This window comes from Spea bombifrons, chromosome 2, assembly GCF_027358695.1.
Source record: "Spea bombifrons isolate aSpeBom1 chromosome 2, aSpeBom1.2.pri, whole genome shotgun sequence".
Taxonomy (NCBI): Eukaryota; Metazoa; Chordata; class Amphibia; order Anura; family Pelobatidae; genus Spea; species Spea bombifrons.
In genome coordinates this window covers 140,052,291-140,079,334 of record NC_071088.1, presented here as the reverse complement: position 1 = coordinate 140,079,334, position 27,044 = coordinate 140,052,291, and the positions used below count along the sequence as shown (strand labels likewise).

The 27,044-nt window shown below is 54.4% G+C and overlaps 36 non-coding genes across 36 annotated transcripts; all 36 read right to left on the bottom strand.

Moving 5' to 3' along the window:
• Positions 1-65: 65 nt before the first annotated feature.
• Positions 66-229, bottom strand: LOC128480873 (U1 spliceosomal RNA). Its single transcript, XR_008350655.1, has one exon. It is a non-coding gene; the product is annotated as a U1 spliceosomal RNA (small nuclear RNA).
• Positions 230-742: 513 nt separating this feature from the next.
• On the bottom strand, positions 743-958 carry LOC128475566 (small nucleolar RNA U3). The gene has a single exon (XR_008346621.1). It is a non-coding gene; the product is annotated as a small nucleolar RNA U3 (small nucleolar RNA).
• A 612-nt stretch (positions 959-1,570) lies between these two features.
• LOC128481058 (U1 spliceosomal RNA) lies at positions 1,571-1,734 on the bottom strand. The gene has a single exon (XR_008350832.1). It is a non-coding gene; the product is annotated as a U1 spliceosomal RNA (small nuclear RNA).
• A 536-nt stretch (positions 1,735-2,270) lies between these two features.
• On the bottom strand, positions 2,271-2,486 carry LOC128481245 (small nucleolar RNA U3). Its single transcript, XR_008350997.1, has one exon. It is a non-coding gene; the product is annotated as a small nucleolar RNA U3 (small nucleolar RNA).
• Positions 2,487-3,100: 614 nt separating this feature from the next.
• Positions 3,101-3,264, bottom strand: LOC128480872 (U1 spliceosomal RNA). Its single transcript, XR_008350654.1, has one exon. It is a non-coding gene; the product is annotated as a U1 spliceosomal RNA (small nuclear RNA).
• Positions 3,265-3,800: 536 nt separating this feature from the next.
• On the bottom strand, positions 3,801-4,016 carry LOC128475564 (small nucleolar RNA U3). The gene has a single exon (XR_008346619.1). It is a non-coding gene; the product is annotated as a small nucleolar RNA U3 (small nucleolar RNA).
• Positions 4,017-4,628: 612 nt separating this feature from the next.
• Positions 4,629-4,792, bottom strand: LOC128481068 (U1 spliceosomal RNA). Its single transcript, XR_008350842.1, has one exon. It is a non-coding gene; the product is annotated as a U1 spliceosomal RNA (small nuclear RNA).
• Positions 4,793-5,328: 536 nt separating this feature from the next.
• Positions 5,329-5,544, bottom strand: LOC128481243 (small nucleolar RNA U3). The gene has a single exon (XR_008350996.1). It is a non-coding gene; the product is annotated as a small nucleolar RNA U3 (small nucleolar RNA).
• A 612-nt stretch (positions 5,545-6,156) lies between these two features.
• Positions 6,157-6,320, bottom strand: LOC128481055 (U1 spliceosomal RNA). The gene has a single exon (XR_008350829.1). It is a non-coding gene; the product is annotated as a U1 spliceosomal RNA (small nuclear RNA).
• Positions 6,321-6,856: 536 nt separating this feature from the next.
• Positions 6,857-7,072, bottom strand: LOC128481242 (small nucleolar RNA U3). Its single transcript, XR_008350995.1, has one exon. It is a non-coding gene; the product is annotated as a small nucleolar RNA U3 (small nucleolar RNA).
• Positions 7,073-7,684: 612 nt separating this feature from the next.
• LOC128480871 (U1 spliceosomal RNA) lies at positions 7,685-7,848 on the bottom strand. Its single transcript, XR_008350653.1, has one exon. It is a non-coding gene; the product is annotated as a U1 spliceosomal RNA (small nuclear RNA).
• A 536-nt stretch (positions 7,849-8,384) lies between these two features.
• On the bottom strand, positions 8,385-8,600 carry LOC128475480 (small nucleolar RNA U3). The gene has a single exon (XR_008346539.1). It is a non-coding gene; the product is annotated as a small nucleolar RNA U3 (small nucleolar RNA).
• Positions 8,601-9,212: 612 nt separating this feature from the next.
• Positions 9,213-9,376, bottom strand: LOC128480870 (U1 spliceosomal RNA). Its single transcript, XR_008350652.1, has one exon. It is a non-coding gene; the product is annotated as a U1 spliceosomal RNA (small nuclear RNA).
• Positions 9,377-9,912: 536 nt separating this feature from the next.
• On the bottom strand, positions 9,913-10,128 carry LOC128481241 (small nucleolar RNA U3). Its single transcript, XR_008350994.1, has one exon. It is a non-coding gene; the product is annotated as a small nucleolar RNA U3 (small nucleolar RNA).
• Positions 10,129-10,740: 612 nt separating this feature from the next.
• LOC128481099 (U1 spliceosomal RNA) lies at positions 10,741-10,904 on the bottom strand. Its single transcript, XR_008350871.1, has one exon. It is a non-coding gene; the product is annotated as a U1 spliceosomal RNA (small nuclear RNA).
• A 536-nt stretch (positions 10,905-11,440) lies between these two features.
• LOC128475563 (small nucleolar RNA U3) lies at positions 11,441-11,656 on the bottom strand. Its single transcript, XR_008346618.1, has one exon. It is a non-coding gene; the product is annotated as a small nucleolar RNA U3 (small nucleolar RNA).
• Positions 11,657-12,269: 613 nt separating this feature from the next.
• On the bottom strand, positions 12,270-12,433 carry LOC128480869 (U1 spliceosomal RNA). The gene has a single exon (XR_008350651.1). It is a non-coding gene; the product is annotated as a U1 spliceosomal RNA (small nuclear RNA).
• Positions 12,434-12,969: 536 nt separating this feature from the next.
• LOC128475562 (small nucleolar RNA U3) lies at positions 12,970-13,185 on the bottom strand. The gene has a single exon (XR_008346617.1). It is a non-coding gene; the product is annotated as a small nucleolar RNA U3 (small nucleolar RNA).
• A 613-nt stretch (positions 13,186-13,798) lies between these two features.
• LOC128480868 (U1 spliceosomal RNA) lies at positions 13,799-13,962 on the bottom strand. The gene has a single exon (XR_008350650.1). It is a non-coding gene; the product is annotated as a U1 spliceosomal RNA (small nuclear RNA).
• A 536-nt stretch (positions 13,963-14,498) lies between these two features.
• On the bottom strand, positions 14,499-14,714 carry LOC128475561 (small nucleolar RNA U3). The gene has a single exon (XR_008346616.1). It is a non-coding gene; the product is annotated as a small nucleolar RNA U3 (small nucleolar RNA).
• A 612-nt stretch (positions 14,715-15,326) lies between these two features.
• LOC128480867 (U1 spliceosomal RNA) lies at positions 15,327-15,490 on the bottom strand. Its single transcript, XR_008350649.1, has one exon. It is a non-coding gene; the product is annotated as a U1 spliceosomal RNA (small nuclear RNA).
• Positions 15,491-16,026: 536 nt separating this feature from the next.
• On the bottom strand, positions 16,027-16,242 carry LOC128475479 (small nucleolar RNA U3). The gene has a single exon (XR_008346538.1). It is a non-coding gene; the product is annotated as a small nucleolar RNA U3 (small nucleolar RNA).
• A 612-nt stretch (positions 16,243-16,854) lies between these two features.
• On the bottom strand, positions 16,855-17,018 carry LOC128480865 (U1 spliceosomal RNA). Its single transcript, XR_008350648.1, has one exon. It is a non-coding gene; the product is annotated as a U1 spliceosomal RNA (small nuclear RNA).
• Positions 17,019-17,554: 536 nt separating this feature from the next.
• On the bottom strand, positions 17,555-17,770 carry LOC128475472 (small nucleolar RNA U3). The gene has a single exon (XR_008346531.1). It is a non-coding gene; the product is annotated as a small nucleolar RNA U3 (small nucleolar RNA).
• A 612-nt stretch (positions 17,771-18,382) lies between these two features.
• LOC128480864 (U1 spliceosomal RNA) lies at positions 18,383-18,546 on the bottom strand. Its single transcript, XR_008350647.1, has one exon. It is a non-coding gene; the product is annotated as a U1 spliceosomal RNA (small nuclear RNA).
• Positions 18,547-19,082: 536 nt separating this feature from the next.
• LOC128475513 (small nucleolar RNA U3) lies at positions 19,083-19,298 on the bottom strand. Its single transcript, XR_008346570.1, has one exon. It is a non-coding gene; the product is annotated as a small nucleolar RNA U3 (small nucleolar RNA).
• A 612-nt stretch (positions 19,299-19,910) lies between these two features.
• On the bottom strand, positions 19,911-20,074 carry LOC128480863 (U1 spliceosomal RNA). Its single transcript, XR_008350646.1, has one exon. It is a non-coding gene; the product is annotated as a U1 spliceosomal RNA (small nuclear RNA).
• A 536-nt stretch (positions 20,075-20,610) lies between these two features.
• On the bottom strand, positions 20,611-20,826 carry LOC128475560 (small nucleolar RNA U3). Its single transcript, XR_008346615.1, has one exon. It is a non-coding gene; the product is annotated as a small nucleolar RNA U3 (small nucleolar RNA).
• Positions 20,827-21,438: 612 nt separating this feature from the next.
• LOC128480970 (U1 spliceosomal RNA) lies at positions 21,439-21,602 on the bottom strand. Its single transcript, XR_008350749.1, has one exon. It is a non-coding gene; the product is annotated as a U1 spliceosomal RNA (small nuclear RNA).
• A 536-nt stretch (positions 21,603-22,138) lies between these two features.
• Positions 22,139-22,354, bottom strand: LOC128475559 (small nucleolar RNA U3). Its single transcript, XR_008346614.1, has one exon. It is a non-coding gene; the product is annotated as a small nucleolar RNA U3 (small nucleolar RNA).
• A 612-nt stretch (positions 22,355-22,966) lies between these two features.
• LOC128480982 (U1 spliceosomal RNA) lies at positions 22,967-23,130 on the bottom strand. Its single transcript, XR_008350760.1, has one exon. It is a non-coding gene; the product is annotated as a U1 spliceosomal RNA (small nuclear RNA).
• A 536-nt stretch (positions 23,131-23,666) lies between these two features.
• On the bottom strand, positions 23,667-23,882 carry LOC128475660 (small nucleolar RNA U3). The gene has a single exon (XR_008346710.1). It is a non-coding gene; the product is annotated as a small nucleolar RNA U3 (small nucleolar RNA).
• A 612-nt stretch (positions 23,883-24,494) lies between these two features.
• Positions 24,495-24,658, bottom strand: LOC128480861 (U1 spliceosomal RNA). Its single transcript, XR_008350644.1, has one exon. It is a non-coding gene; the product is annotated as a U1 spliceosomal RNA (small nuclear RNA).
• Positions 24,659-25,194: 536 nt separating this feature from the next.
• LOC128481148 (small nucleolar RNA U3) lies at positions 25,195-25,410 on the bottom strand. Its single transcript, XR_008350906.1, has one exon. It is a non-coding gene; the product is annotated as a small nucleolar RNA U3 (small nucleolar RNA).
• A 612-nt stretch (positions 25,411-26,022) lies between these two features.
• LOC128481107 (U1 spliceosomal RNA) lies at positions 26,023-26,186 on the bottom strand. Its single transcript, XR_008350879.1, has one exon. It is a non-coding gene; the product is annotated as a U1 spliceosomal RNA (small nuclear RNA).
• A 536-nt stretch (positions 26,187-26,722) lies between these two features.
• Positions 26,723-26,938, bottom strand: LOC128475667 (small nucleolar RNA U3). The gene has a single exon (XR_008346716.1). It is a non-coding gene; the product is annotated as a small nucleolar RNA U3 (small nucleolar RNA).
• Between the last annotated feature and the right edge of the window lie 106 nt (positions 26,939-27,044).

Here is a 27,044-nt window from a genome sequence, read left to right as displayed (position 1 = left end):
CGCCTGGAGAACCACCAGCTGATACCGGAGATAATCCCCGGGCTCTATCGTTAAACCGGGATGATCAGGGGAAAGCGCGAACGCAGTCCCCCACTACCAGAAATTATGCAGTCGAGTTTCCCGCATTTGGGGAAATCGCAGGGGTCAGCACAGCCGGAGTGCAATGGCTGAGCCTCACCCTGGGAGAACCCCCTTCGTGATCAGGGTATCTCCCCTGCCAGGTAAGTATGAGTTGCCATAGGAGATGGTGGGGGGCGCCACTTCCACACCCCTCGCTAAAGTCGTGGTGGGGGTTACTGCTCCAACACTCGGCTCTGTGCAGAACAGCTGCGTGGACAAGGTGCCTGCACACAGGAAATTCCTCATCGTTGCCCTTCAGGGAAAAGTCTTCCCGTGTTAAGCTGCGCTCGTAAAATCCAGCATTCCCAGAGCGCTTTGCAGCACAAAAATTTGCGGGACCTCGCGCCGGGGAAGGAGCATTTACCCCTTGGCGACCTTAACGCACGAGCCGGGCAACAGGACTTGGCTACCATTTGATGTTGGTACGCAGAACGTTTCCACGAAAGGCTCATGAAACATAGGCCACATTAAGCCCCTCGCGAGGCGTCTATCCTGTTAAGAGTAGGCCTGCCTCGAAAGCTAGTACGGTCGGCATAGAAGGAAGGCCCTCGAAAGAGGCCAACAAACACAATTAAGGCCGCATCCGCAGAAAGCACAGCTCGACGCGTCGCTACGAGAAGTAACCGCTCAGCTTGCGCGTTCCCCCTCCTAACCTGCCCTCGGGAAGAAAGGAACAGTCATCAGAAGCAACAGGCAGCCGTTAGCCACGGCGCTTGATACTCGCTTCGCGCTCAGGGGAACGCACGTGAGCTCTTCATCACGGTTACCGAGCCTGACCACTTCCGAGCACGTTTCTCCGGTCGGGCGCTATAGAAACGATCCCTGAAAGTATAGTCTTGACGTCCGCCCTGCGAGGGACACCGTCCCACCAAAAGGCATCGCTATATAGCTTGCAGCGACAAACTAAAGCTAAGACATTCGCACAACACCGAAAGAGAAGAAGACTTTGCAATGCATGAATCTTATGAAAACAAACAAAAAAAAAACCAATTCGTAACGCTTTTTCTTAGAAGTCAATGCGTGAAGTAGGCTAGATTGCGTTTATTCAACCACTGAACATACATTACATCCAAGGCAAGCTGCGAGGCAGCGCAGAACGGCAACATCAGCGGCTTGGCCGAGGACGCTCTGTGATGGCGTTTTTGCACGCTTTGGAAAAACAGGAAGGAAAAAAAACCAACCAGAGAAGCGTGAGTGATGAGACCACACGTTTAAGATTTAAGACCTCCCAGGGGTGGGGCTTATGCAGATATATTGTCTCTGACGCAGGAGCAACACCTGACGAGGCCGCAAAGAGCCTGGGGCGGCACCCTTTTCCCTAACCATAACGGAGGCGCACCTTAAGGCGCTAGAGCAGCCCCCTTAGGAGGCAGCGGCAAGGGCCACGCCTGGAGAACCACCAGCTGATACCGGAGATAATCCCCGGGCTCTATCGTTAAACCGGGATGATCAGGGGAAAGCGCGAACGCAGTCCCCCACTACCAGAAATTATGCAGTCGAGTTTCCCGCATTTGGGGAAATCGCAGAGGTCAGCACAGCCGGAGTGCAATGGCTGAGCCTCACCCTGGGAGAACCCCCTTTGTGATCAGGGTATCTCCCCTGCCAGGTAAGTATGAGTTGCCATAGGAGATGGTGGGGGGCGCCACTTCCACACCCCTCGCTAAAGTCGTGGTGGGGGTTACTGCTCCAACACTCGGCTCTGTGCAGAACAGCTGCGTGGACAAGGTGCCTGCACACAGGAAATTCCTCATCGTTGCCCTTCAGGGAAAAGTCTTCCCGTGTTAAGCTGCGCTCGTAAAATCCAGCATTCCCAGAGCGCTTTGCAGCACAAAAATTTGCACGCGGTAGCACCGCCCATCAGCGGGACCTCGTGCCGGGGAAGGAGCATTTACCCCTTGGCGACCTTAACGCACGAGCCGGGCAACAGGACTTGGCTACCATTTGATGTTGGTACGCAGAACGTTTCCACGAAAGGCTCATGAAACATAGGCCACATTAAGCCCCTCGCGAGGCGTCTATCCTGTTAAGAGTAGGCCTGCCTCGAAAGCTAGTACGGTCGGCATAGAAGGAAGGCCCTCGAAAGAGGCCAACAAACACAATTAAGGCCGCATCCGCAGAAAGCACAGCTCGACGCGTCGCTACGAGAAGTAACCGCTCAGCTTGCGCGTTCCCCCTCCTAACCTGCCCTCGGGAAGAAAGGAACAGTCATCAAAAGCAACAGGCAGCCGTTAGCCACGGCGCTTGATACTCGCTTCGCGCTCAGGGGAACGCACGTGAGCTCTTCATCACGGTTACCGAGCCTGACCACTTCCGAGCACGTTTCTCCGGTCGGGCGCTATAGAAACGATCCCTGAAAGTATAGTCTTGACGTCCGCCCTGCGAGGGACACCGTCCCACCAAAAGGCATCGCTATATAGCTTGCAGCGACAAACTAAAGCTAAGACATTCGCACAACACCGAAAGAGAAGAAGACTTTGCAATGCATGAATCTTATGAAAACAAACAAAAAAAAAACCAATTCGTAACGCTTTTTCTTAGAAGTCAATGCGTGAAGTAGGCTAGATTGCGTTTATTCAACCACTGAACATACATTACATCCAAGGCAGGCTGCGAGGCAGCGCAGAACGGCAACATCAGCGGCTTGGCCGAGGACGCTCTGTGATGGCGTTTTTGCACGCTTTGGAAAAGCAAGAAGGAAAAAAAACCAACCAGAGAAGCGTGAGTGATGAGACCACACGTTTAAGATTTAAGACCTCCCAGGGGTGGGGCTTATGCAGATACATTGTCTCTGACGCAGGAGCAACACCTGACGAGGCCGCAAAGAGCCTCTTAACAGGCACCCTTTTCCCTAACCATAACGGAGGCGCGCCTTAAGGCGCTAGAGCAGCCCCCTTAGGAGGCAGCGGCAAGGGCCACGCCTGGAGAACCACCAGCTGATACCGGAGATAATCCCCGGGCTCTATCGTTAAACCGGGATGATCAGGGGAAAGCGCGAACGCAGTCCCCCACTACCAGAAATTATGCAGTCGAGTTTCCCGCATTTGGGGAAATCGCAGGGGTCAGCACAGCCGGAGTGCAATGGCTGAGCCTCACCCTGGGAGAACCCCCTTCGTGATCAGGGTATCTCCCCTGCCAGGTAAGTATGAGTTGCCATAGGAGATGGTGGGGGGCGCCACTTCCACACCCCTCGCTAAAGTCGTGGTGGGGGTTACTGCTCCAACACTCGGCTCTGTGCAGAACAGCTGCGTGGACAAGGTGCCTGCACACAGGAAATTCCTCATCGTTGCCCTTCAGGGAAAAGTCTTCCCGTGTTAAGCTGCGCTCGTAAAATCCAGCATTCCCAGAGCGCTTTGCAGCACAAAAATTTGCACGCGGTAGCACCGCCCATCAGCGGGACCTCACGCCGGGGAAGGAGCATTTACCCCTTGGCGACCTTAACGCACGAGCCGGGCAACAGGACTTGGCTACCATTTGATGTTGGTACGCAGAACGTTTCCACGAAAGGCTCATGAAACATAGGCCACATTAAGCCCCTCGCGAGGCGTCTATCCTGTTAAGAGTAGGCCTGCCTCGAAAGCTAGTACGGTCGGCATAGAAGGAAGGCCCTCGAAAGAGGCCAACAAACACAATTAAGGCCGCATCCGCAGAAAGCACAGCTCGACGCGTCGCTACGAGAAGTAACCGCTCAGCTTGCGCGTTCCCCCTCCTAACCTGCCCTCGGGAAGAAAGGAACAGTCATCAGAAGCAACAGGCAGCCGTTAGCCACGGCGCTTGATACTCGCTTCGCGCTCAGGGGAACGCACGTGAGCTCTTCATCACGGTTACCGAGCCTGACCACTTCCGAGCACGTTTCTCCGGTCGGGCGCTATAGAAACGATCCCTGAAAGTATAGTCTTGACGTCCGCCCTGCGAGGGACACCGTCCCACCAAAAGGCATCGCTATATAGCTTGCAGCGACAAACTAAAGCTAAGACATTCGCACAACACCGAAAGAGAAGAAGACTTTGCAATGCATGAATCTTATGAAAACAAACAAAAAAAAAACCAATTCGTAACGCTTTTTCTTAGAAGTCAATGCGTGAAGTAGGCTAGATTGCGTTTATTCAACCACTGAACATACATTACATCCAAGGCAGGCTGCGAGGCAGCGCAGAACGGCAACATCAGCGGCTTGGCCGAGGACGCTCTGTGATGGCGTTTTTGCACGCTTTGGAAAAACAGGAAGGAAAAAAAACCAACCAGAGAAGCGTGAGTGATGAGACCACACGTTTAAGATTTAAGACCTCCCAGGGGTGGGGCTTATGCAGATATATTGTCTCTGACGCAGGAGCAACACCTGACGAGGCCGCAAAGAGCCTGGGGCGGCACCCTTTTCCCTAACCATAACGGAGGCGCGCCTTAAGGCGCTAGAGCAGCCCCCTTAGGAGGCAGCGGCAAGGGCCACGCCTGGAGAACCACCAGCTGATACCGGAGATAATCCCCAGGCTCTATCGTTAAACCGGGATGATCAGGGGAAAGCGCGAACGCAGTCCCCCACTACCAGAAATTATGCAGTCGAGTTTCCCGCATTTGGGGAAATCGCAGGGGTCAGCACAGCCGGAGTGCAATGGCTGAGCCTCACCCTGGGAGAACTCCCTTCGTGATCAGGGTATCTCCCCTGCCAGGTAAGTATGAGTTGCCATAGGAGATGGTGGGGGGCGCCACTTCCACACCCCTCGCTAAAGTCGTGGTGGGGGTTACTGCTCCAACACTCGGCTCTGTGCAGAACAGCTGCGTGGACAAGGTGCCTGCACACAGGAAATTCCTCATCGTTGCCCTTCAGGGAAAAGTCTTCCCGTGTTAAGCTGCGCTCGTAAAATCCAGCATTCCCAGAGCGCTTTGCAGCACAAAAATTTGCACGCGGTAGCACCGCCCATCAGCGGGACCTCGCGCCGGGGAAGGAGCATTTACCCCTTGGCGACCTTAACGCACGAGCCGGGCAACAGGACTTGGCTACCATTTGATGTTGGTACGCAGAACGTTTCCACGAAAGGCTCATGAAACATAGGCCACATTAAGCCCCTCGCGAGGCGTCTATCCTGTTAAGAGTAGGCCTGCCTCGAAAGCTAGTACGGTCGGCATAGAAGGAAGGCCCTCGAAAGAGGCCAACAAACACAATTAAGGCCGCATCCGCAGAAAGCACAGCTCGACGCGTCGCTACGAGAAGTAACCGCTCAGCTTGCGCGTTCCCCCTCCTAACCTGCCCTCGGGAAGAAAGGAACAGTCATCAAAAGCAACAGGCAGCCGTTAGCCACGGCGCTTGATACTCGCTTCGCGCTCAGGGGAACGCACGTGAGCTCTTCATCACGGTTACCGAGCCTGACCACTTCCGAGCACGTTTCTCCGGTCGGGCGCTATAGAAACGATCCCTGAAAGTATAGTCTTGACGTCCGCCCTGCGAGGGACACCGTCCCACCAAAAGGCATCGCTATATAGCTTGCAGCGACAAACTAAAGCTAAGACATTCGCACAACACCGAAAGAGAAGAAGACTTTGCAATGCATGAATCTTATGAAAACAAACAAAAAAAAAACCAATTCGTAACGCTTTTTCTTAGAGGTCAATGCGTGAAGTAGGCTAGATTGCGTTTATTCAACCACTGAACATACATTACATCCAAGGCAGGCTGCGAGGCAGCGCAGAACGGCAACATCAGCGGCTTGGCCGAGGACGCTCTGTGATGGCGTTTTTGCACGCTTTGGAAAAGCAAGAAGGAAAAAAAACCAACCAGAGAAGCGTGAGTGATGAGACCACACGTTTAAGATTTAAGACCTCCCAGGGGTGGGGCTTATGCAGATATATTGTCTCTGACGCAGGAGCAACACCTGACGAGGCCGCAAAGAGCCTGGGGCGGCACCCTTTTCCCTAACCATAACGGAGGCGCGCCTTAAGGCGCTAGAGCAGCCCCCTTAGGAGGCAGCGGCAAGGGCCACGCCTGGAGAACCACCAGCTGATACCGGAGATAATCCCCGGGCTCTATCGTTAAACCGGGATGATCAGGGGAAAGCGCGAACGCAGTCCCCCACTACCAGGAATTATGCAGTCGAGTTTCCCGCATTTGGGGAAATCGCAGGGGTCAGCACAGCCGGAGTGCAATGGCTGAGCCTCACCCTGGGAGAACCCCCTTCGTGATCAGGGTATCTCCCCTGCCAGGTAAGTATGAGTTGCCATAGGAGATGGTGGGGGGCGCCACTTCCACACCCCTCGCTAAAGTCGTGGTGGGGGTTACTGCTCCAACACTCGGCTCTGTGCAGAACAGCTGCGTGGACAAGGTGCCTGCACACAGGAAATTCCTCATCGTTGCCCTTCAGGGAAAAGTCTTCCCGTGTTAAGCTGCGCTCGTAAAATCCAGCATTCCCAGAGCGCTTTGCAGCACAAAAATTTGCACGCGGTAGCACCGCCCATCAGCGGGACCTCGCGCCGGGGAAGGAGCATTTACCCCTTGGCGACCTTAACGCACGAGCCGGGCAACAGGACTTGGCTACCATTTGATGTTGGTACGCAGAACGTTTCCACGAAAGGCTCATGAAACATAGGCCACATTAAGCCCCTCGCGAGGCGTCTATCCTGTTAAGAGTAGGCCTGCCTCGAAAGCTAGTACGGTCGGCATAGAAGGAAGGCCCTCGAAAGAGGCCAACAAACACAATTAAGGCCGCATCCGCAGAAAGCACAGCTCGACGCGTCGCTACGAGAAGTAACCGCTCAGCTTGCGCGTTCCCCCTCCTAACCTGCCCTCGGGAAGAAAGGAACAGTCATCAAAAGCAACAGGCAGCCGTTAGCCACGGCGCTTGATACTCGCTTCGCGCTCAGGGGAACGCACGTGAGCTCTTCATCACGGTTACCGAGCCTGACCACTTCCGAGCACGTTTCTCCGGTCGGGCGCTATAGAAACGATCCCTGAAAGTATAGTCTTGACGTCCGCCCTGCGAGGGACACCGTCCCACCAAAAGGCATCGCTATATAGCTTGCAGCGACAAACTAAAGCTAAGACATTCGCACAACACCGAAAGAGAAGAAGACTTTGCAATGCATGAATCTTATGAAAACAGACAAAAAAAAAACCAATTCGTAACGCTTTTTCTTAGAAGTCAATGCGTGAAGTAGGCTAGATTGCGTTTATTCAACCACTGAACATACATTACATCCAAGGCAGGCTGCGAGGCAGCGCAGAACGGCAACATCAGCGGCTTGGCCGAGGACGCTCTGTGATGGCGTTTTTGCACGCTTTGGAAAAGCAAGAAGGAAAAAAAACCAACCAGAGAAGCGTGAGTGATGAGACCACACGTTTAAGATTTAAGACCTCCCAGGGGTGGGGCTTATGCAGATATATTGTCTCTGACGCAGGAGCAACACCTGACGAGGCCGCAAAGAGCCTGGGGCGGCACCCTTTTCCCTAACCATAACGGAGGCGCGCCTTAAGGCGCTAGAGCAGCCCCCTTAGGAGGCAGCGGCAAGGGCCACGCCTGGAGAACCACCAGCTGATACCGGAGATAATCCCCAGGCTCTATCGTTAAACCGGGATGATCAGGGGAAAGCGCGAACGCAGTCCCCCACTACCAGAAATTATGCAGTCGAGTTTCCCGCATTTGGGGAAATCGCAGGGGTCAGCACAGCCGGAGTGCAATGGCTGAGCCTCACCCTGGGAGAACCCCCTTCGTGATCAGGGTATCTCCCCTGCCAGGTAAGTATGAGTTGCCATAGGAGATGGTGGGGGGCGCCACTTCCACACCCCTCGCTAAAGTCGTGGTGGGGGTTACTGCTCCAACACTCGGCTCTGTGCAGAACAGCTGCGTGGACAAGGTGCCTGCACACAGGAAATTCCTCATCGTTGCCCTTCAGGGAAAAGTCTTCCCGTGTTAAGCTGCGCTCGTAAAATCCAGCATTCCCAGAGCGCTTTGCAGCACAAAAATTTGCACGCGGTAGCACCGCCCATCAGCGGGACCTCGCGCCGGGGAAGGAGCATTTACCCCTTGGCGACCTTAACGCACGAGCCGGGCAACAGGACTTGGCTACCATTTGATGTTGGTACGCAGAACGTTTCCACGAAAGGCTCATGAAACATAGGCCACATTAAGCCCCTCGCGAGGCGTCTATCCTGTTAAGAGTAGGCCTGCCTCGAAAGCTAGTACGGTCGGCATAGAAGGAAGGCCCTCGAAAGAGGCCAACAAACACAATTAAGGCCGCATCCGCAGAAAGCACAGCTCGACGCGTCGCTACGAGAAGTAACCGCTCAGCTTGCGCGTTCCCCCTCCTAACCTGCCCTCGGGAAGAAAGGAACAGTCATCAGAAGCAACAGGCAGCCGTTAGCCACGGCGCTTGATACTCGCTTCACGCTCAGGGGAACGCACGTGAGCTCTTCATCACGGTTACCGAGCCTGACCACTTCCGAGCACGTTTCTCCGGTCGGGCGCTATAGAAACGATCCCTGAAAGTATAGTCTTGACGTCCGCCCTGCGAGGGACACCGTCCCACCAAAAGGCATCGCTATATAGCTTGCAGCGACAAACTAAAGCTAAGACATTCGCACAACACCGAAAGAGAAGAAGACTTTGCAATGCATGAATCTTATGAAAACAAACAAAAAAAAAACCAATTCGTAACGCTTTTTCTTAGAGGTCAATGCGTGAAGTAGGCTAGATTGCGTTTATTCAACCACTGAACATACATTACATCCAAGGCAGGCTGCGAGGCAGCGCAGAACGGCAACATCAGCGGCTTGGCCGAGGACGCTCTGTGATGGCGTTTTTGCACGCTTTGGAAAAGCAAGAAGGAAAAAAAACCAACCAGAGAAGCGTGAGTGATGAGACCACACGTTTAAGATTTAAGACCTCCCAGGGGTGGGGCTTATGCAGATATATTGTCTCTGACGCAGGAGCAACACCTGACGAGGCCGCAAAGAGCCTGGGGCGGCACCCTTTTCCCTAACCATAACGGAGGCGCGCCTTAAGGCGCTAGAGCAGCCCCCTTAGGAGGCAGCGGCAAGGGCCACGCCTGGAGAACCACCAGCTGATACCGGAGATAATCCCCGGGCTCTATCGTTAAACCGGGATGATCAGGGGAAAGCGCGAACGCAGTCCCCCACTACCAGAAATTATGCAGTCGAGTTTCCCGCATTTGGGGAAATCGCAGGGGTCAGCACAGCCGGAGTGCAATGGCTGAGCCTCACCCTGGGAGAACCCCCTTCGTGATCAGGGTATCTCCCCTGCCAGGTAAGTATGAGTTGCCATAGGAGATGGTGGGGGGCGCCACTTCCACACCCCTCGCTAAAGTCGTGGTGGGGGTTACTGCTCCAACACTCGGCTCTGTGCAGAACAGCTGCGTGGACAAGGTGCCTGCACACAGGAAATTCCTCATCGTTGCCCTTCAGGGAAAAGTCTTCCCGTGTTAAGCTGCGCTCGTAAAATCCAGCATTCCCAGAGCGCTTTGCAGCACAAAAATTTGCACGCGGTAGCACCGCCCATCAGCGGGACCTCGCGCCGGGGAAGGAGCATTTACCCCTTGGCGACCTTAACGCACGAGCCGGGCAACAGGACTTGGCTACCATTTGATGTTGGTACGCAGAACGTTTCCACGAAAGGCTCATGAAACATAGGCCACATTAAGCCCCTCGCGAGGCGTCTATCCTGTTAAGAGTAGGCCTGCCTCGAAAGCTAGTACGGTCGGCATAGAAGGAAGGCCCTCGAAAGAGGCCAACAAACACAATTAAGGCCGCATCCGCAGAAAGCACAGCTCGACGCGTCGCTACGAGAAGTAACCGCTCAGCTTGCGCGTTCCCCCTCCTAACCTGCCCTCGGGAAGAAAGGAACAGTCATCAAAAGCAACAGGCAGCCGTTAGCCACGGCGCTTGATACTCGCTTCGCGCTCAGGGGAACGCACGTGAGCTCTTCATCACGGTTACCGAGCCTGACCACTTCCGAGCACGTTTCTCCGGTCGGGCGCTATAGAAACGATCCCTGAAAGTATAGTCTTGACGTCCGCCCTGCGAGGGACACCGTCCCACCAAAAGGCATCGCTATATAGCTTGCAGCGACAAACTAAAGCTAAGACATTCGCACAACACCGAAAGAGAAGAAGACTTTGCAATGCATGAATCTTATGAAAACAAACAAAAAAAAAAACAATTCGTAACGCTTTTTCTTAGAAGTCAATGCGTGAAGTAGGCTAGATTGCGTTTATTCAACCACTGAACATACATTACATCCAAGGCAGGCTGCGAGGCAGCGCAGAACGGCAACATCAGCGGCTTGGCCGAGGACGCTCTGTGATGGCGTTTTTGCACGCTTTGGAAAAGCAAGAAGGAAAAAAAACCAACCAGAGAAGCGTGAGTGATGAGACCACACGTTTAAGATTTAAGACCTCCCAGGGGTGGGGCTTATGCAGATATATTGTCTCTGACGCAGGAGCAACACCTGACGAGGCCGCAAAGAGCCTGGGGCGGCACCCTTTTCCCTAACCATAACGGAGGCGCGCCTTAAGGCGCTAGAGCAGCCCCCTTAGGAGGCAGCGGCAAGGGCCACGCCTGGAGAACCACCAGCTGATACCGGAGATAATCCCCGGGCTCTATCGTTAAACCGGGATGATCAGGGGAAAGCGCGAACGCAGTCCCCCACTACCAGAAATTATGCAGTCGAGTTTCCCGCATTTGGGGAAATCGCAGGGGTCAGCACAGCCGGAGTGCAATGGCTGAGCCTCACCCTGGGAGAACTCCTTTCGTGATCAGGGTATCTCCCCTGCCAGGTAAGTATGAGTTGCCATAGGAGATGGTGGGGGGCGCCACTTCCACAACCCTCGCTAAAGTCGTGGTGGGGGTTACTGCTCCAACACTCGGCTCTGTGCAGAACAGCTGCGTGGACAAGGTGCCTGCACACAGGAAATTCCTCATCGTTGCCCTTCAGGGAAAAGTCTTCCCGTGTTAAGCTGCGCTCGTAAAATCCAGCATTCCCAGAGCGCTTTGCAGCACAAAAATTTGCACGCGGTAGCACCGCCCATCAGCGGGACCTCGCGCCGGGGAAGGAGCATTTACCCCTTGGCGACCTTAACGCACGAGCCGGGCAACAGGACTTGGCTACCATTTGATGTTGGTACGCAGAACGTTTCCACGAAAGGCTCATGAAACATAGGCCACATTAAGCCCCTCGCGAGGCGTCTATCCTGTTAAGAGTAGGCCTGCCTCGAAAGCTAGTACGGTCGGCATAGAAGGAAGGCCCTCGAAAGAGGCCAACAAACACAATTAAGGCCGCATCCGCAGAAAGCACAGCTCGACGCGTCGCTACGAGAAGTAACCGCTCAGCTTGCGCGTTCCCCCTCCTAACCTGCCCTCGGGAAGAAAGGAACAGTCATCAGAAGCAACAGGCAGCCGTTAGCCACGGCGCTTGATACTCGCTTCGCGCTCAGGGGAACGCACGTGAGCTCTTCATCACGGTTACCGAGCCTGACCACTTCCGAGCACGTTTCTCCGGTCGGGCGCTATAGAAACGATCCCTGAAAGTATAGTCTTGACGTCCGCCCTGCGAGGGACACCGTCCCACCAAAAGGCATCGCTATATAGCTTGCAGCGACAAACTAAAGCTAAGACATTCGCACAACACCGAAAGAGAAGAAGACTTTGCAATGCATGAATCTTATGAAAACAAACAAAAAAAAAAACCAATTCGTAACGCTTTTTCTTAGAGGTCAATGCGTGAAGTAGGCTAGATTGCGTTTATTCAACCACTGAACATACATTACATCCAAGGCAGGCTGCGAGGCAGCGCAGAACGGCAACATCAGCGGCTTGGCCGAGGACGCTCTGTGATGGCGTTTTTGCACGCTTTGGAAAAGCAAGAAGGAAAAAAAACCAACCAGAGAAGCGTGAGTGATGAGACCACACGTTTAAGATTTAAGACCTCCCAGGGGTGGGGCTTATGCAGATATATTGTCTCTGACGCAGGAGCAACACCTGACGAGGCCGCAAAGAGCCTGGGGCGGCACCCTTTTCCCTAACCATAACGGAGGCGCGCCTTAAGGCGCTAGAGCAGCCCCCTTAGGAGGCAGCGGCAAGGGCCACGCCTGGAGAACCACCAGCTGATACCGGAGATAATCCCCGGGCTCTATCGTTAAACCGGGATGATCAGGGGAAAGCGCGAACGCAGTCCCCCACTACCAGAAATTATGCAGTCGAGTTTCCCGCATTTGGGGAAATCGCAGGGGTCAGCACAGCCGGAGTGCAATGGCTGAGCCTCACCCTGGGAGAACCCCCTTCGTGATCAGGGTATCTCCCCTGCCAGGTAAGTATGAGTTGCCATAGGAGATGGTGGGGGGCGCCACTTCCACACCCCTCGCTAAAGTCGTGGTGGGGGTTACTGCTCCAACACTCGGCTCTGTGCAGAACAGCTGCGTGGACAAGGTGCCTGCACACAGGAAATTCCTCATCGTTGCCCTTCAGGGAAAAGTCTTCCCGTGTTAAGCTGCGCTCGTAAAATCCAGCATTCCCAGAGCGCTTTGCAGCACAAAAATTTGCACGCGGTAGCACCGCCCATCAGCGGGACCTCGCGCCGGGGAAGGAGCATTTACCCCTTGGCGACCTTAACGCACGAGCCGGGCAACAGGACTTGGCCACCATTTGATGTTGGTACGCAGAACGTTTCCACGAAAGGCTCATGAAACATAGGCCACATTAAGCCCCTCGCGAGGCGTCTATCCTGTTAAGAGTAGGCCTGCCTCGAAAGCTAGTACGGTCGGCATAGAAGGAAGGCCCTCGAAAGAGGCCAACAAACACAATTAAGGCCGCATCCGCAGAAAGCACAGCTCGACGCGTCGCTACGAGAAGTAACCGCTCAGCTTGCGCGTTCCCCCTCCTAACCTGCCCTCGGGAAGAAAGGAACAGTCATCAGAAGCAACAGGCAGCCGTTAGCCACGGCGCTTGATACTCGCTTCGCGCTCAGGGGAACGCACGTGAGCTCTTCATCACGGTTACCGAGCCTGACCACTTCCGAGCACGTTTCTCCGGTCGGGCGCTATAGAAACGATCCCTGAAAGTATAGTCTTGACGTCCGCCCTGCGAGGGACACCGTCCCACCAAAAGGCATCGCTATATAGCTTGCAGCGACAAACTAAAGCTAAGACATTCGCACAACACCGAAAGAGAAGAAGACTTTGCAATGCATGAATCTTATGAAAACAAACAAAAAAAAAAACCAATTCGTAACGCTTTTTCTTAGAGGTCAATGCGTGAAGTAGGCTAGATTGCGTTTATTCAACCACTGAACATACATTACATCCAAGGCAGGCTGCGAGGCAGCGCAGAACGGCAACATCAGCGGCTTGGCCGAGGACGCTCTGTGATGGCGTTTTTGCACGCTTTGGAAAAGCAAGAAGGAAAAAAAACCAACCAGAGAAGCGTGAGTGATGAGACCACACGTTTAAGATTTAAGACCTCCCAGGGGTGGGGCTTATGCAGATATATTGTCTCTGACGCAGGAGCAACACCTGACGAGGCCGCAAAGAGCCTGGGGCGGCACCCTTTTCCCTAACCATAACGGAGGCGCGCCTTAAGGCGCTAGAGCAGCCCCCTTAGGAGGCAGCGGCAAGGGCCACGCCTGGAGAACCACCAGCTGATACCGGAGATAATCCCCGGGCTCTATCGTTAAACCGGGATGATCAGGGGAAAGCGCGAACGCAGTCCCCCACTACCAGAAATTATGCAGTCGAGTTTCCCGCATTTGGGGAAATCGCAGGGGTCAGCACAGCCGGAGTGCAATGGCTGAGCCTCACCCTGGGAGAACCCCCTTCGTGATCAGGGTATCTCCCCTGCCAGGTAAGTATGAGTTGCCATAGGAGATGGTGGGGGGCGCCACTTCCACACCCCTCGCTAAAGTCGTGGTGGGGGTTACTGCTCCAACACTCGGCTCTGTGCAGAACAGGTGCGTGGACAAGGTGCCTGCACACAGGAAATTCCTCATCGTTGCCCTTCAGGGAAAAGTCTTCCCGTGTTAAGCTGCGCTCGTAAAATCCAGCATTCCCAGAGCGCTTTGCAGCACAAAAATTTGCACGCGGTAGCACCGCCCATCAGCGGGACCTCGCGCCGGGGAAGGAGCATTTACCCCTTGGCGACCTTAACGCACGAGCCGGGCAACAGGACTTGGCTACCATTTGATGTTGGTACGCAGAACGTTTCCACGAAAGGCTCATGAAACATAGGCCACATTAAGCCCCTCGCGAGGCGTCTATCCTGTTAAGAGTAGGCCTGCCTCGAAAGCTAGTACGGTCGGCATAGAAGGAAGGCCCTCGAAAGAGGCCAACAAACACAATTAAGGCCGCATCCGCAGAAAGCACAGCTCGACGCGTCGCTACGAGAAGTAACCGCTCAGCTTGCGCGTTCCCCCTCCTAACCTGCCCTCGGGAAGAAAGGAACAGTCATCAGAAGCAACAGGCAGCCGTTAGCCACGGCGCTTGATACTCGCTTCGCGCTCAGGGGAACGCACGTGAGCTCTTCATCACGGTTACCGAGCCTGACCACTTCCGAGCACGTTTCTCCGGTCGGGCGCTATAGAAACGATCCCTGAAAGTATAGTCTTGACGTCCGCCCTGCGAGGGACACCGTCCCACCAAAAGGCATCGCTATATAGCTTGCAGCGACAAACTAAAGCTAAGACATTCGCACAACACCGAAAGAGAAGAAGACTTTGCAATGCATGAATCTTATGAAAACAAACAAAAAAAAAACCAATTCGTAACGCTTTTTCTTAGAAGTCAATGCGTGAAGTAGGCTAGATTGCGTTTATTCAACCACTGAACATACATTACATCCAAGGCAGGCTGCGAGGCAGCGCAGAACGGCAACATCAGCGGCTTGGCCGAGGACGCTCTGTGATGGCGTTTTTGCACGCTTTGGAAAAGCAAGAAGGAAAAAAAACCAACCAGAGAAGCGTGAGTGATGAGACCACACGTTTAAGATTTAAGACCTCCCAGGGGTGGGGCTTATGCAGATACATTGTCTCTGACGCAGGAGCAACACCTGACGAGGCCGCAAAGAGCCTGGGGCGGCACCCTTTTCCCTAACCATAACGGAAGCGCGCCTTAAGGCGCTAGAGCAGCCCCCTTAGGAGGCAGCGGCAAGGGCCACGCCTGGAGAACCACCAGCTGATACCGGAGATAATCCCCGGGCTCTATCGTTAAACCGGGATGATCAGGGGAAAGCGCGAACGCAGTCCCCCACTACCAGAAATTATGCAGTCGAGTTTCCCGCATTTGGGGAAATCGCAGGGGTCAGCACAGCCGGAGTGCAATGGCTGAGCCTCACCCTGGGAGAACCCCCTTCGTGATCAGGGTATCTCCCCTGCCAGGTAAGTATGAGTTGCCATAGGAGATGGTGGGGGGCGCCACTTCCACACCCCTCGCTAAAGTCGTGGTGGGGGTTACTGCTCCAACACTCGGCTCTGTGCAGAACAGCTGCGTGGACAAGGTGCCTGCACACAGGAAATTCCTCATCGTTGCCCTTCAGGGAAAAGTCTTCCCGTGTTAAGCTGCGCTCGTAAAATCCAGCATTCCCAGAGCACTTTGCAGCACAAAAATTTGCACGCGGTAGCACCGCCCATCAGCGGGACCTCGCGCCGGGGAAGGAGCATTTACCCCTTGGCGACCTTAACGCACGAGCCGGGCAACAGGACTTGGCTACCATTTGATGTTGGTACGCAGAACGTTTCCACGAAAGGCTCATGAAACATAGGCCACATTAAGCCCCTCGCGAGGCGTCTATCCTGTTAAGAGTAGGCCTGCCTCGAAAGCTAGTACGGTCGGCATAGAAGGAAGGCCCTCGAAAGAGGCCAACAAACACAATTAAGGCCGCATCCGCAGAAAGCACAGCTCGACGCGTCGCTACGAGAAGTAACCGCTCAGCTTGCGCGTTCCCCCTCCTAACCTGCCCTCGGGAAGAAAGGAACAGTCATCAGAAGCAACAGGCAGCCGTTAGCCACGGCGCTTGATACTCGCTTCACGCTCAGGGGAACGCACGTGAGCTCTTCATCACGGTTACCGAGCCTGACCACTTCCGAGCACGTTTCTCCGGTCGGGCGCTATAGAAACGATCCCTGAAAGTATAGTCTTGACGTCCGCCCTGCGAGGGACACCGTCCCACCAAAAGGCATCGCTATATAGCTTGCAGCGACAAACTAAAGCTAAGACATTCGCACAACACCGAAAGAGAAGAAGACTTTGCAATGCATGAATCTTATGAAAACAAACAAAAAAAAAACCAATTCGTAACGCTTTTTCTTAGAGGTCAATGCGTGAAGTAGGCTAGATTGCGTTTATTCAACCACTGAACATACATTACATCCAAGGCAGGCTGCGAGGCAGCGCAGAACGGCAACATCAGCGGCTTGGCCGAGGACGCTCTGTGATGGCGTTTTTGCACGCTTTGGAAAAGCAAGAAGGAAAAAAAACCAACCAGAGAAGCGTGAGTGATGAGACCACACGTTTAAGATTTAAGACCTCCCAGGGGTGGGGCTTATGCAGATATATTGTCTCTGACGCAGGAGCAACACCTGACGAGGCCGCAAAGAGCCTGGGGCGGCACCCTTTTCCCTAACCATAACGGAGGCGCGCCTTAAGGCGCTAGAGCAGCCCCCTTAGGAGGCAGCGGCAAGGGCCACGCCTGGAGAACCACCAGCTGATACCGGAGATAATCCCCGGGCTCTATCGTTAAACCGGGATGATCAGGGGAAAGCGCGAACGCAGTCCCCCACTACCAGAAATTATGCAGTCGAGTTTCCCGCATTTGGGGAAATCGCAGGGGTCAGCACAGCCGGAGTGCAATGGCTGAGCCTCACCCTGGGAGAACCCCCTTCGTGATCAGGGTATCTCCCCTGCCAGGTAAGTATGAGTTGCCATAGGAGATGGTGGGGGTCGCCACTTCCACACCCCTCGCTAAAGTCGTGGTGGGGGTTACTGCTCCAACACTCGGCTCTGTGCAGAACAGCTGCGTGGACAAGGTGCCTGCACACAGGAAATTCCTCATCGTTGCCCTTCAGGGAAAAGTCTTCCCGTGTTAAGCTGCGCTCGTAAAATCCAGCATTCCCAGAGCGCTTTGCAGCACAAAAATTTGCACGCGGTAGCACCGCCCATCAGCGGGACCTCGCGCCGGGGAAGGAGCATTTACCCCTTGGCGACCTTAACGCACGAGCCGGGCAACAGGACTTGGCTACCATTTGATGTTGGTACGCAGAACGTTTCCACGAAAGGCTCATGAAACATAGGCCACATTAAGCCCCTCGCGAGGCGTCTATCCTGTTAAGAGTAGGCCTGCCTCGAAAGCTAGTACGGTCGGCATAGAAGGAAGGCCCTCGAAAGAGGCCAACAAACACAATTAAGGCCGCATCCGCAGAAAGCACAGCTCGACGCGTCGCTACGAGAAGTAACCGCTCAGCTTGCGCGTTCCCCCTCCTAACCTGCCCTCGGGAAGAAAGGAACAGTCATCAAAAGCAACAGGCAGCCGTTAGCCACGGCGCTTGATACTCGCTTCGCGCTCAGGGGAACGCACGTGAGCTCTTCATCACGGTTACCGAGCATGACCACTTCCGAGCACGTTTCTCCGGTCGGGCGCTATAGAAACGATCCCTGAAAGTATAGTCTTGACGTCCGCCCTGCGAGGGACACCGTCCCACCAAAAGGCATCGCTATATAGCTTGCAGCGACAAACTAAAGCTAAGACATTCGCACAACACCGAAAGAGAAGAAGACTTTGCAATGCATGAATCTTATGAAAACAAACAAAAAAAAAACCAATTCGTAACGCTTTTTCTTAGAAGTCAATGCGTGAAGTAGGCTAGATTGCGTTTATTCAACCACTGAACATACATTACATCCAAGGCAGGCTGCGAGGCAGCGCAGAACGGCAACATCAGCGGCTTGGCCGAGGACGCTCTGTGATGGCGTTTTTGCACGCTTTGGAAAAGCAAGAAGGAAAAAAAACCAACCAGAGAAGCGTGAGTGATGAGACCACACGTTTAAGATTTAAGACCTCCCAGGGGTGGGGCTTATGCAGATACATTGTCTCTGACGCAGGAGCAACACCTGACGAGGCCGCAAAGAGCCTGGGGCGGCACCCTTTTCCCTAACCATAACGGAGGCGCGCCTTAAGGCGCTAGAGCAGCCCCCTTAGGAGGCAGCGGCAAGGGCCACGCCTGGAGAACCACCAGCTGATACCGGAGATAATCCCCGGGCTCTATCGTTAAACCGGGATGATCAGGGGAAAGCGCGAACGCAGTCCCCCACTACCAGAAATTATGCAGTCGAGTTTCCCGCATTTGGGGAAATCGCAGGGGTCAGCACAGCCGGAGTGCAATGGCTGAGCCTCACCCTGGGAGAACCCCCTTCGTGATCAGGGTATCTCCCCTGCCAGGTAAGTATGAGTTGCCATAGGAGATGGTGGGGGGCGCCACTTCCACACCCCTCGCTAAAGTCGTGGTGGGGGTTACTGCTCCAACACTCGGCTCTGTGCAGAACAGCTGCGTGGACAAGGTGCCTGCACACAGGAAATTCCTCATCGTTGCCCTTCAGGGAAAAGTCTTCCCGTGTTAAGCTGCGCTCGTAAAATCCAGCATTCCCAGAGCGCTTTGCAGCACAAAAATTTGCACGCGGTAGCACCGCCCATCAGCGGGACCTCGCGCCGGGGAAGGAGCATTTACCCCTTGGCGACCTTAACGCACGAGCCGGGCAACAGGACTTGGCTACCATTTGATGTTGGTACGCAGAACGTTTCCACGAAAGGCTCATGAAACATAGGCCACATTAAGCCCCTCGCGAGGCGTCTATCCTGTTAAGAGTAGGCCTGCCTCGAAAGCTAGTACGGTCGGCATAGAAGGAAGGCCCTCGAAAGAGGCCAACAAACACAATTAAGGCCGCATCCGCAGAAAGCACAGCTCGACGCGTCGCTACGAGAAGCAACCGCTCAGCTTGCGCGTTCCCCCTCCTAACCTGCCCTCGGGAAGAAAGGAACAGTCATCAGAAGCAACAGGCAGCCGTTAGCCACGGCGCTTGATACTCGCTTCACGCTCAGGGGAACGCACGTGAGCTCTTCATCACGGTTACCGAGCCTGACCACTTCCGAGCACGTTTCTCCGGACGGGCGCTGTAGAAACGATCCCTGAAAGTATAGTCTTGACGTCCGCCCTGCGAGGGACACCGTCCCACCAAAAGGCATCGCTATATAGCTTGCAGCGACAAACTAAAGCTAAGACATTCGCACAACACCGAAAGAGAAGAAGACTTTGCAATGCATGAATCTTATGAAAACAAACAAAAAAAAAACCAATTCGTAACGCTTTTTCTTAGATGTCAAAGCGTGAAGTAGGCTAGATTGCGTTTATTCAACCACTGAACAAACATTACATCCAAGGCAGGCTGCGAGGCAGCGCAGAACGGCAACATCAGCGGCTTGGCCGAGGACGCTCTGTGATGGCGTTTTTGCACGCTTTGGAAAAGCAAGAAGGAAAAAAAACCAACCAGAGAAGCGTGAGTGATGAGACCACACGTTTAAGATTTAAGACCTCCCAGGGGTGGGGCTTATGCAGATATATTGTCTCTGACGCAGGAGCAACACCTGACGAGGCCGCAAAGAGCCTGGGGCGGCACCCTTTTCCCTAACCATAACGGAGGCGCGCCTTAAGGCGCTAGAGCAGCCCCCTTAGGAGGCAGCGGCAAGGGCCACGCCTGGAGAACCACCAGCTGATACCGGAGATAATCCCCGGGCTCTATCGTTAAACCGGGATGATCAGGGGAAAGCGCGAACGCAGTCCCCCACTACCAGAAATTATGCAGTCGAGTTTCCCGCATTTGGGGAAATCGCAGGGGTCAGCACAGCCGGAGTGCAATGGCTGAGCCTCACCCTGGGAGAACCCCCTTCGTGATCAGGGTATCTCCCCTGCCAGGTAAGTATGAGTTGCCATAGGAGATGGTGGGGGGCGCCACTTCCACACCCCTCGCTAAAGTCGTGGTGGGGGTTACTGCTCCAACACTCGGCTCTGTGCAGAACAGCTGCGTGGACAAGGTGCCTGCACACAGGAAATTCCTCATCGTTGCCCTTCAGGGAAAAGTCTTCCCGTGTTAAGCTGCGCTCGTAAAATCCAGCATTCCCAGAGCGCTTTGCAGCACAAAAATTTGCACGCGGTAGCACCGCCCATCAGCGGGACCTCGCGCCGGGGAAGGAGCATTTACCCCTTGGCGACCTTAACGCACGAGCCGGGCAACAGGACTTGGCTACCATTTGATGTTGGTACGCAGAACGTTTCCACGAAAGGCTCATGAAACATAGGCCACATTAAGCCCCTCGCGAGGCGTCTATCCTGTTAAGAGTAGGCCTGCCTCGAAAGCTAGTACGGTCGGCACAGAAGGAAGGCCCTCGAAAGAGGCCAACAAACACAATTAAGGCCGCATCCGCAGAAAGCACAGCTCGACGCGTCGCTACGAGAAGTAACCGCTCAGCTTGCGCGTTCCCCCTCCTAACCTGCCCTCGGGAAGAAAGGAACAGTCATCAGAAGCAACAGGCAGCCGTTAGCCACGGCGCTTGATACTCGCTTCGCGCTCAGGGGAACGCACGTGAGCTCTTCATCACGGTTACCGAGCCTGACCACTTCCGAGCACGTTTCTCCGGTCGGGCGCTATAGAAACGATCCCTGAAAGTATAGTCTTGACGTCCGCCCTGCGAGGGACACCGTCCCACCAAAAGGCATCGCTATATAGCTTGCAGCGACAAACTAAAGCTAAGACATTCGCACAACACCGAAAGAGAAGAAGACTTTGCAATGCATGAATCTTATGAAAACAAACAAAAAAAAAACCAATTCGTAACGCTTTTTCTTAGAGGTCAATGCGTGAAGTAGGCTAGATTGCGTTTATTCAACCACTGAACATACATTACATCCAAGGCAGGCTGCGAGGCAGCGCAGAACGGCAACATCAGCGGCTTGGCCGAGGACGCTCTGTGATGGCGTTTTTGCACGCTTTGGAAAAGCAAGAAGGAAAAAAAACCAACCAGAGAAGCGTGAGTGATGAGACCACACGTTTAAGATTTAAGACCTCCCAGGGGTGGGGCTTATGCAGATATATTGTCTCTGACGCAGGAGCAACACCTGACGAGGCCGCAAAGAGCCTGGGGCGGCACCCTTTTCCCTAACCATAACGGAGGCGCGCCTTAAGGCGCTAGAGCAGCCCCCTTAGGAGGCAGCGGCAAGGGCCACGCCTGGAGAACCACCAGCTGATACCGGAGATAATCCCCGGGCTCTATCGTTAAACCGGGATGATCAGGGGAAAGCGCGAACGCAGTCCCCCGCTACCAGAAATTATGCAGTCGAGTTTCCCGCATTTGGGGAAATCGCAGGGGTCAGCACAGCCGGAGTGCAATGGCTGAGCCTCACCCTGGGAGAACCCCCTTCGTGATCAGGGTATCTCCCCTGCCAGGTAAGTATGAGTTGCCATAGGAGATGGTGGGGGGCGCCACTTCCACACCCCTCGCTAAAGTCGTGGTGGGGGTTACTGCTCCAACACTCGGCTCTGTGCAGAACAGCTGCGTGGACAATGTGCCTGCACACAGGAAATTCCTCATCGTTGCCCTTCAGGGAAAAGTCTTCCCGTGTTAAGCTGCGCTCGTAAAATCCAGCATTCCCAGAGCGCTTTGCAGCACAAAAATTTGCACGCGGTAGCACCGCCCATCAGCGGGACCTCGCGCCGGGGAAGGAGCATTTACCCCTTGGCGACCTTAACGCACGAGCCGGGCAACAGGACTTGGCTACCATTTGATGTTGGTACGCAGAACGTTTCCACGAAAGGCTCATGAAACATAGGCCACATTAAGCCCCTCGCGAGGCGTCTATCCTGTTAAGAGTAGGCCTGCCTCGAAAGCTAGTACGGTCGGCATAGAAGGAAGGCCCTCGAAAGAGGCCAACAAACACAATTAAGGCCGCATCCGCAGAAAGCACAGCTCGACGCGTCGCTACGAGAAGTAACCGCTCAGCTTGCGCGTTCCCCCTCCTAACCTGCCCTCGGGAAGAAAGGAACAGTCATCAGAAGCAACAGGCAGCCGTTAGCCACGGCGCTTGATACTCGCTTCGCGCTCAGGGGAACGCACGTGAGCTCTTCATCACGGTTACCGAGCCTGACCACTTCCGAGCACGTTTCTCCGGTCGGGCGCTATAGAAACGATCCCTGAAAGTATAGTCTTGACGTCCGCCCTGCGAGGGACACCGTCCCACCAAAAGGCATCGCTATATAGCTTGCAGCGACAAACTAAAGCTAAGACATTCGCACAACACCGAAAGAGAAGAAGACTTTGCAATGCATGAATCTTATGAAAACAAACAAAAAAAAAACCAATTCGTAACGCTTTTTCTTAGAGGTCAATGCGTGAAGTAGGCTAGATTGCGTTTATTCAACCACTGAACATACATTACATCCAAGGCAGGCTGCGAGGCAGCGCAGAACGGCAACATCAGCGGCTTGGCCGAGGACGCTCTGTGATGGCGTTTTTGCACGCTTTGGAAAAGCAAGAAGGAAAAAAAACCAACCAGAGAAGCGTGAGTGATGAGACCACACGTTTAAGATTTAAGACCTCCCAGGGGTGGGGCTTATGCAGATATATTGTCTCTGACGCAGGAGCAACACCTGACGAGGCCGCAAAGAGCCTGGGGCGGCACCCTTTTCCCTAACCATAACGGAGGCGCGCCTTAAGGCGCTAGAGCAGCCCCCTTAGGAGGCAGCGGCAAGGGCCACGCCTGGAGAACCACCAGCTGATACCGGAGATAATCCCCGGGCTCTATCGTTAAACCGGGATGATCAGGGGAAAGCGCGAACACAGTCCCCCACTACCAGAAATTATGCAGTCGAGTTTCCCGCATTTGGGGAAATCGCAGGGGTCAGCACAGCCGGAGTGCAATGGCTGAGCCTCACCCTGGGAGAACCCCCTTCGTGATCAGGGTATCTCCCCTGCCAGGTAAGTATGAGTTGCCATAGGAGATGGTGGGGGGCGCCACTTCCACACCCCTCGCTAAAGTCGTGGTGGGGGTTACTGCTCCAACACTCGGCTCTGTGCAGAACAGCTGCGTGGACAAGGTGCCTGCACACAGGAAATTCCTCATCGTTGCCCTTCAGGGAAAAGTCTTCCCGTGTTAAGCTGCGCTCGTAAAATCCAGCATTCCCAGAGCGCTTTGCAGCACAAAAATTTGCACGCGGTAGCACCGCCCATCAGCGGGACCTCACGCCGGGGAAGGAGCATTTACCCCTTGGCGACCTTAACGCACGAGCCGGGCAACAGGACTTGGCTACCATTTGATGTTGGTACGCAGAACGTTTCCACGAAAGGCTCATGAAACATAGGCCACATTAAGCCCCTCGCGAGGCGTCTATCCTGTTAAGAGTAGGCCTGCCTCGAAAGCTAGTACGGTCGGCATAGAAGGAAGGCCCTCGAAAGAGGCCAACAAACACAATTAAGGCCGCATCCGCAGAAAGCACAGCTCGACGCGTCGCTACGAGAAGTAACCGCTCAGCTTGCGCGTTCCCCCTCCTAACCTGCCCTCGGGAAGAAAGGAACAGTCATCAGAAGCAACAGGCAGCCGTTAGCCATGGCGCTTGATACTCGCTTCGCGCTCAGGGGAACGCACGTGAGCTCTTCATCACGGTTACCGAGCCTGACCACTTCCGAGCACGTTTCTCCGGTCGGGCGCTATAGAAACGATCCCTGAAAGTATAGTCTTGACGTCCGCCCTGCGAGGGACACCGTCCCACCAAAAGGCATCGCTATATAGCTTGCAGCGACAAACTAAAGCTAAGACATTCGCACAACACCGAAAGAGAAGAAGACTTTGCAATGCATGAATCTTATGAAAACAAACAAAAAAAAAACCAATTCGTAACGCTTTTTCTTAGAGGTCAATGCGTGAAGTAGGCTAGATTGCGTTTATTCAACCACTGAACATACATTACATCCAAGGCAGGCTGCGAGGCAGCGCAGAACGGCAACATCAGCGGCTTGGCCGAGGACGCTCTGTGATGGCGTTTTTGCACGCTTTGGAAAAGCAAGAAGGAAAAAAAACCAACCAGAGAAGCGTGAGTGATGAGACCACACGTTTAAGATTTAAGACCTCCCAGGGGTGGGGCTTATGCAGATATATTGTCTCTGACGCAGGAGCAACACCTGACGAGGCCGCAAAGAGCCTGGGGCGGCACCCTTTTCCCTAACCATAACGGAGGCGCGCCTTAAGGCGCTAGAGCAGCCCCCTTAGGAGGCAGCAGCAAGGGCCACGCCTGGAGAACCACCAGCTGATACCGGAGATAATCCCCGGGCTCTATCGTTAAACCGGGATGATCAGGGGAAAGCGCGAACGCAGTCCCCCACTACCAGAAATTATGCAGTCGAGTTTCCCGCATTTGGGGAAATCGCAGGGGTCAGCACAGCCGGAGTGCAATGGCTGAGCCTCACCCTGGGAGAACCCCCTTCGTGATCAGGGTATCTCCCCTGCCAGGTAAGTATGAGTTGCCATAGGAGATGGTGGGGGGCGCCACTTCCACACCCCTCGCTAAAGTCGTGGTGGGGGTTACTGCTCCAACACTCGGCTCTGTGCAGAACAGCTGCGTGGACAAGGTGCCTGCACACAGGAAATTCCTCATCGTTGCCCTTCAGGGAAAAGTCTTCCCGTGTTAAGCTGCGCTCGTAAAATCCAGCATTCCCAGAGCGCTTTGCAGCACAAAAATTTGCACGCGGTAGCACCGCCCATCAGCGGGACCTCGCGCCGGGGAAGGAGCATTTACCCCTTGGCGACCTTAACGCACGAGCCGGGCAACAGGACTTGGCTACCATTTGATGTTGGTACGCAGAACGTTTCCACGAAAGGCTCATGAAACATAGGCCACATTAAGCCCCTCGCGAGGCGTCTATCCTGTTAAGAGTAGGCCTGCCTCGAAAGCTAGTACGGTCGGCATAGAAGGAAGGCCCTCGAAAGAGGCCAACAAACACAATTAAGGCCGCATCCGCAGAAAGCACAGCTCGACGCGTCGCTACGAGAAGTAACCGCTCAGCTTGCGCGTTCCCCCTCCTAACCTGCCCTCGGGAAGAAAGGAACAGTCATCAAAAGCAACAGGCAGCCGTTAGCCACGGCGCTTGATACTCGCTTCGCGCTCAGGGGAACGCACGTGAGCTCTTCATCACGGTTACCGAGCCTGACCACTTCCGAGCACGTTTCTCCGGTCGGGCACTATAGAAACGATCCCTGAAAGTATAGTCTTGACGTCCGCCCTGCGAGGGACACCGTCCCACCAAAAGGCATCGCTATATAGCTTGCAGCGACAAACTAAAGCTAAGACATTCGCACAACACCGAAAGAGAAGAAGACTTTGCAATGCATGAATCTTATGAAAACAAACAAAAAAAAAACCAATTCGTAACGCTTTTTCTTAGAAGTCAATGCGTGAAGTAGGCTAGATTGCGTTTATTCAACCACTGAACATACATTACATCCAAGGCAGGCTGCGAGGCAGCGCAGAACGGCAACATCAGCGGCTTGGCCGAGGACGCTCTGTGATGGCGTTTTTGCACGCTTTGGAAAAGCAAGAAGGAAAAAAAACCAACCAGAGAAGCGTGAGTGATGAGACCACACGTTTAAGATTTAAGACCTCCCAGGGGTGGGGCTTATGCAGATATATTGTCTCTGACGCAGGAGCAACACCTGACGAGGCCGCAAAGAGCCTGGGGCGGCACCCTTTTCCCTAACCATAACGGAGGCGCGCCTTAAGGCGCTAGAGCAGCCCCCTTAGGAGGCAGCGGCAAGGGCCACGCCTGGAGAACCACCAGCTGATACCGGAGATAATCCCCGGGCTCTATCGTTAAACCGGGATGATCAGGGGAAAGCGCGAACGCAGTCCCCCACTACCAGAAATTATGCAGTCAAGTTTCCCGCATTTGGGGAAATCGCAGGGGTCAGCACAGCCGGAGTGCAATGGCTGAGCCTCACCCTGGGAGAACTCCCTTCGTGATCAGGGTATCTCCCCTGCCAGGTAAGTATGAGTTGCCATAGGAGATGGTGGGGGGCGCCACTTCCACACCCCTCGCTAAAGTCGTGGTGGGGGTTACTGCTCCAACACTCGGCTCTGTGCAGAACAGCTGCGTGGACAAGGTGCCTGCACACAGGAAATTCCTCATCGTTGCCCTTCAGGGAAAAGTCTTCCCGTGTTAAGCTGCGCTCGTAAAATCCAGCATTCCCAGAGCGCTTTGCAGCACAAAAATTTGCACGCGGTAGCACCGCCCATCAGCGGGACCTCGCGCCGGGGAAGGAGCATTTACCCCTTGGCGACCTTAACGCACGAGCCGGGCAACAGGACTTGGCTACCATTTGATGTTGGTACGCAGAACGTTTCCACGAAAGGCTCATGAAACATAGGCCACATTAAGCCCCTCGCGAGGCGTCTATCCTGTTAAGAGTAGGCCTGCCTCGAACGCTAGTACGGTCGGCATAGAAGGAAGGCCCTCGAAAGAGGCCAACAAACACAATTAAGGCCGCATCCGCAGAAAGCACAGCTCGACGCGTCGCTACGAGAAGTAACCGCTCAGCTTGCGCGTTCCCCCTCCTAACCTGCCCTCGGGAAGAAAGGAACAGTCATCAGAAGCAACAGGCAGCCGTTAGCCACGGCGCTTGATACTCGCTTCGCGCTCAGGGGAACGCACGTGAGCTCTTCATCACGGTTACCGAGCCTGACCACTTCCGAGCACGTTTCTCCGGTCGGGCGCTATAGAAACGATCCCTGAAAATATAGTCTTGACGTCCGCCCTGCGAGGGACACCGTCCCACCAAAAGGCATCGCTATATAGCTTGCAGCGACAAACTAAAGCTAAGACATTCGCACAACACCGAAAGAGAAGAAGA